Source organism: Arachis duranensis, chromosome 6 (genome assembly GCF_000817695.3).
Source record: "Arachis duranensis cultivar V14167 chromosome 6, aradu.V14167.gnm2.J7QH, whole genome shotgun sequence".
Taxonomy (NCBI): domain Eukaryota; kingdom Viridiplantae; phylum Streptophyta; class Magnoliopsida; order Fabales; family Fabaceae; genus Arachis; species Arachis duranensis.
The window spans coordinates 93698005-93704291 of NC_029777.3; the positions used below are offsets into that span (position 1 = coordinate 93698005).

Here is a 6287-nt window from a genome sequence, read left to right on the forward strand (position 1 = left end):
GAGATGAAAAATATAACAATAACAAATATAATTATGAAAAATTAACAAGAATAATAAAAGAAAAAATAAAAAATAAGTTGTGTCCCTTGTTAGTGTCTTTGTGTCATTCCTGTCAGGATGGACACAAAATACACTAATTCAGTGTCTCTGGACACATTGTCTCTGTCCATATCTCCCCTACCAAACACGACTTTGTGTCTCAGTGTCCTGTCTCTGTAAACAAACGTAGCCTTGGTGTTCTTCTCTTTTTCTCTTCGTCTCTTTTTCCCTTCGCGTTCTTCTCTTCGAATTGGTAACATCGCATACAGACTCACGTTTGGCATTGACGCTCAGTGTATACATTTTCATTGAATAACAAAGATTGCGGTAAGCATTTTATATTTCTTCTTTTGTTATTTTCTGTTCATTGGGATCTTCATACTATTGGTGATTAAGTTGATTTATTTTTGTAATAGAGGTTCAATTATAATGCTTTGATGTGTTGATTTAGCTAATTATCACTTATTTCTAAATTTTTATAGATGACAATACATATCACGTTCATCTATCATCACATGGGTCGATTAGAGAAGAATGTGGATGATATGTTGTAGTATAGTGGTGGGTTAGTGAGTAACATTGAGAGGGTGCATGTTGATACATGTAATCTGTTTCTAGTTGAAGGTTTGTTTTTGGATTTAGGTATACTCGGTATAATGAAGTGTATTGGTTGGAGGTAGGAATGGATTTAGCTAAAGGGTTAAGAGTGTTGAAAAGAGATTCTGATGTGGTTAAGATGTGTGATGCTACATTGAAGAATAAAAATAGGATCCACTTTTATTTTGAGCATCTTGTTAATGCCGAACAGAGTATGCTGATCAAGTTCTAATTTCTGATGGTACAAACGAGGCTTGTACAATGGGTGTAGGACCTGTTGATGAAAAAGTAGCGAGACTCCTTCAAAAGACCAAGAAGAGCAGCATGAGTCTCTTCCCCAGTATGAGGAACAATGGCAAGAGGGGGATGAACCAATGTTAAGCAAAGGTGGAAATGATGAGCAATTACAAAATAACGGGTCTATTGAGGTGCTATCTAATCTAAGTCAAGCTGCAACAACCATTTCCAATGAATCTCCCAATTTAGGAGACAACAATGATACACAAGTTAAAAGTCAAGAGAGGCAATCTAACCCTGAAGAAGTTGATGACAGGAGAAGGAGACGTAAGAAAAAACATCCAAGACCCAAACTATCTGGCAGAACTTGCTCCATAGAACAATAGTGATGTACATGCAGGTTAGTAGCTTAATGCATGTTAAATTTTAAAATTTAATTAACTTTAATTTTATATGTTAAATTTTAAATAATTTAAAAAATAAAAGAAAAATACATCTGAAAAATTAAAAAAATAAAAAAAATTGTTCATCTTCCCGGACTTCTCTTCTTTCTCTCCGGCAAAGAAGAAGCAGCAGCAGCAGCAGCTCCTGCTGGTTGCCGGAGCCTCTACCGGCAAGAATCTCGGCCTATTCTGCTTCAACGAAGACGACGCCCAAGCCCTGCTCCGCCAGGTTTCCACGGTGGACCCTCCCATGCGTGACGGCCCCAAACCTGCTAACCCTAACCCTTTCCCCGAGCTCCAATCAGCACTGTTTCTGTTGGATCCGACGATTACGGCGACACCGGGCTCTTCTGCTTTCTCTTTTTTGCCAGAGCTGCCAGAGACGAAGCCCGTCGTGTACCACTGCTCGCTGCTTGCCTGAACTTTCCTCCGCTCTGCTCTGCTCTGCTCCGCTACACCTTCTCAAGCGCAGCAAGTCCATCGCCGCACCAAGAAGATCCCGCTCTCTCCTCGACCCCGCTATCTCGACTGTGATTGCAAATTTGGGTTGTTGGTTGCAGGGACGCAAATTGGGGCTCTGATTTTGGTAAATGTTAGCATGCTTTAGCCCTGCTTATACCATTACTAATTGGAATTTCTTCGAACGGGACATGATTTTAATCATATGATTGTCTGGATTTTAATAACTTTTTTTTCTCTTTGGTTCAATCTCTCTATTTTATTTCTTTGTTTTGCCAAAAATCTGCCGTATGATGATCATACTTTAACTTCCTATAGTTACGATGATTGCATTTCACTATTAGAATTCCTTTCAGCTGAATTTTATTGATGTTGAAAATTCGAGTTTGTGAATGTTCAATTTTGTATTTTTTAAATATCTCAAGCATCATGTATTTGTTTCTTGGTAACAATATGTTGGCAAATGAGTTGTTTGTCATTACTTTATCTCTTAAGATCTGGAAACTAAGAACTCTGTTGGTTCATACTTGTAACTTTGAATGCTTAATTAATTTATAGGGAGTGTATTGCATCTTTTAAGATATTCCAAGGATTTCATAGAGCGAATTGGTCTTTTTGTGCAGCTGGTTCTGATGTTGTCAGCATGAAATGCAAGGCTGATCGTGTTGATGGTGGCTACGTACTTAATGGAAACAAGATGTGGTGTACTAATGGTCCAGTCGCTCAAACATTGGTATGTTTCTTCAATCGTTTCTGCATTTTCCCATCCTTTTTGTATTGAATTTGCGCTTGTTTAATTTGCCTTTATAAACATAGAAGGGCAATGTTTCCTCAAATTGTCAATGAAAATGCTAATTATAGCACATTTGATTAATAGTCTACACAGATGCTGAGAATGTACAGCACATTTGATATATTGAACTGAATCAGGTTGTCTATGCAAAGACAAACATAACAGCTGGGTCAAGCAATCACTGCATTCATCATCGAGAAGGGAATGCCGGGGTACTTGTAGTGAACCTAGTCAAATTTAAAGTGTACTGAAGTCTCTGCATTTCAAGCTTACACTTCAGTTATTTCTTGAAAATAAATATTAAAGCAGTAATTTTATCAAATATAAAAGGCTGGTTATTGGCTCCTTGTCACATCTTATAGTTCACATTTAATTACCAAGTCCTTAGCTTGCAAAATTCCTTCTCTGAAAATTGAGTCGGAAAAAGTAAAGTCATGTAACTGAAAAATAAATGGCTAAAACATTGAGGCAGTGCATAAATGATAAGTCACTTGGATATGGGGGAAATTAGGAGTGGAAGATGAAAATTATGAATTTTGCTTCTGTTTGATTTCAGATTTAGCACGACCCAGAAATTGGATAAACTTGGGATGCGAGGAAGTGATACGTAAGTATGCATGCTCTGTGACAACTTTTCTATACTAAATACATTTTTAGTTGATGTCCCTTCCTTTTACTGATAATAAATATGACTTGTGTTGGCAGATGTGAACTCGTGTTTGAGAATTGCTTCGCTCCTAAAGAAAATGTTCTTGGGGAAGTAGGAAAAGGTCTTGCAATAGCTTCTATGATCATATTTATCAACTTTAGAATAAAATCATCTTTATGTTATTTTGTATATTCAACCCTGCAAAAGTTTGTTGTATCACCATCATTGGTCTTCTGTAATATCCTAGTAGAAAACCGCTTCTGTTATTCGTTGTATGCGTGCCAACCATAGTTTATAATATCAGTTCTTTCTTGTTTTTTTAGGAGTCTATGTCATGTATGTCTGGTTTGGTTCTGGAGAGACTTGTTTTGGCAGCTGGTCCCCTGGGTATCATGCAGGCATGTCTTGATGTGGTCCTTCCTTATGTTCGACAAAGAGAGCAGTTCGGTCGTCCTATCGGGGAATTTCAGTTTATACAGGTCCATATCGTTGAGAAATGGTTTTTCTACAATCATCTTGCCATTTTATTGCATGTGATTTTTAGACATTACATTGTTGATCGATCTTCTGTTACAGGGGAAAGTTGCCGACATATATACTTTATAGTCCTCAAGGTATGAGATTCTAATGTCATGATGCTGTTTCTCTTTCTAATTTAGCTTGCTTGGAAGCAGGATAACATTTTTCATTTCAGGGCTTATGTGTATTCGGTGGCTCGGGACTGCGACAATGGAAAAGTAAATGCAAAGGTGCATCCACATAACTTCATCCTGTGGTTAACATAGTACATTAAATATTTCTTGAAAACATGAGCACCATCAGGTTTTTTAAATAAAATGACAATTATTTACTATTGAAACTCCTTCCATAGGGTATTCTCTTCCATTTTTTTTTCTTTTTATTTTGTTTCGGGTCCATTTTGGCATAGTATTATACCAACATATGAGTGTCGTGGCACGTGTGAAACGCAATACCATTATGCTGTCACGATAGACTAAGCATAAATTATCATTGCTAAAATGTTAGCATATGTTTCTGCAATTGTTCTGAACTCAAGCATCAAATTGACTTAAGATGTTGACTAATTACAACTCTACTTGCGGATTTTCTGTCTGATCCTCAATGCAAGAAACTTCCATAGTTTCCTGATTTTTCATTGGTATTGTTTCCTATTCATTGCAAAACATGATGTAATGGCTACTGCTTTCAGGATTGTGCTGGAATTATACTTACTGCAGCTGAGAGGCAACCCAAGTTGCTTTGCAGCAGGTAAATAGTTTGCACAGGTTATTTGTTGCAGCTACTATTCTTTGAGTTTTTTGGGTAATACTTTTCAGCCAAAATTTATAGAAATCATGATGGTTATTAAATAAAATATAGTGGTATAGTAAGAGCTCAAGTGATTTTAGAAAATTATTAACTCTGCATAGGTTCTTACTCGTAACATTTTGGGTAAATTACATTTGACCTCTCTTGAAGTCAGACGATACTATTCATCGTTAGTATCGAAATGACAAATTAAGAAATTTTGGGATAATAGCCTAAAATCAGGGATGGTTGGCGTAATTTACGCTATCCATTTTTCGTTGTTTTCTTCTCGTGTTACTGTGCTTATATTAGCCTTCAAAATTTGCAGGCAACACAATGTTTGGGAGGAAATGGATATGTGAATGAGTATCCAACTGGTCGTCTTCTGAGAGATGCCAAGCTATATGAGATTGGTGCAGGAACTAGTGAGATCAGAAGAATGATTATTGGACTTGAACTCTTCAAGGAGCAGTAGTGAAGTGTTCATTATGTAACAGTAAATGTTCATTAATCAAAGGGGAATGAAATTAGTCATGAGAATCCATTATTAATAAAGGAAAGCTATTTTTACCAAAAAAGTTTCATTTGTTATTTGTAGTTAATTTCTGAAGCTGAAAAATGATCACACCACCAAACACATTCATAAAAATACCAAGTAAATATATTGCACAACATGGAACCATGGCATGAAATTTAGAAATGATCACCATGATTTCATAGAGTATGAAACTCGAGCAGTTACAGGTTACACGATGCTAATAGTATAGTTCAGTTTTTTCTGGGCTTACGAAGAGTTCATAAGATAAATTATCATAACACAAAGGGTAATGCTACCGTGCTGAAAGCAAATATTTTCAGCATGTGAGGAGCTGACGTGTATTCATTAGATGAGTAATGCGTATGAGTACTGTGGTCATACACAGACAATTTCTGTTGTCACACAGTTAGAAAGGTGTAGGAGAGTGATTAGGTAGAATATATTAATGTTGTCTTAATGCTTGTGATTATGTTTATTGGGCTTTTTGATGGGCTAGCCAAATTATTTTTTTAAGTGTGGGCTACGTTTTCAATGTGAATTTATGGAAAAAAAAAAACTCATTGACATTTTTATGATAGTACAAAAATTAATTCCTTAAAAAATAACCTTGTATTTATAAAAGATATAAATAATGTACAATGATATAAGTTTTTATATTATAAACAAAAAAAACGTAAGATTAATTTGTTGTCGAATAATTTATTATTAATAAAGCAAGGATATATATATATTTTTTCAAAGAAAGTCATGGTAAGGAATTTAAATAGGTATTTAAAATAAGTTTTTAAATGTATTTTATTTTATTTTATTATTTTTTATTTATTACTTACGGCACCAAAAAATATATTTTTAAAGTAAGTCATCATTATAAGGAATTTAAACATGTATTTAAAATTAATTTTGTGACTAGGTAAATCAATTTTTACAATATTTAATTCATAAATTGTGGAAAAATAAGTTGTAAAATATGATATTTAATTAATCAAAAGTTATTTACGAGCATTTTTATAATTTAATTTGACACACTATCAGTATATAATAATTTTATACATACATCTAATTACATAAGATTATATAGTAAAAATAACTATATTTTGTATTGATTATGAGAATAGTCATAAAAAAAATAAATATTAATACACGATAGTGTAAAATATTTTACATTGTCAATGTATCAAAATTAAACTCATATTTTTAAAGATCCAATATATTTGCACCTAAATT

General features: G+C 34.3%; 1 pseudogene; it reads left to right on the plus strand.

Annotated features, from left to right (window-relative positions):
• The first annotated feature begins 1010 nt into the window (after positions 1–1010).
• On the plus strand, positions 1011–5103 carry LOC107494674 (isovaleryl-CoA dehydrogenase, mitochondrial-like; annotated as a pseudogene).
• Positions 5104–6287: the final 1184 nt, after the last annotated feature.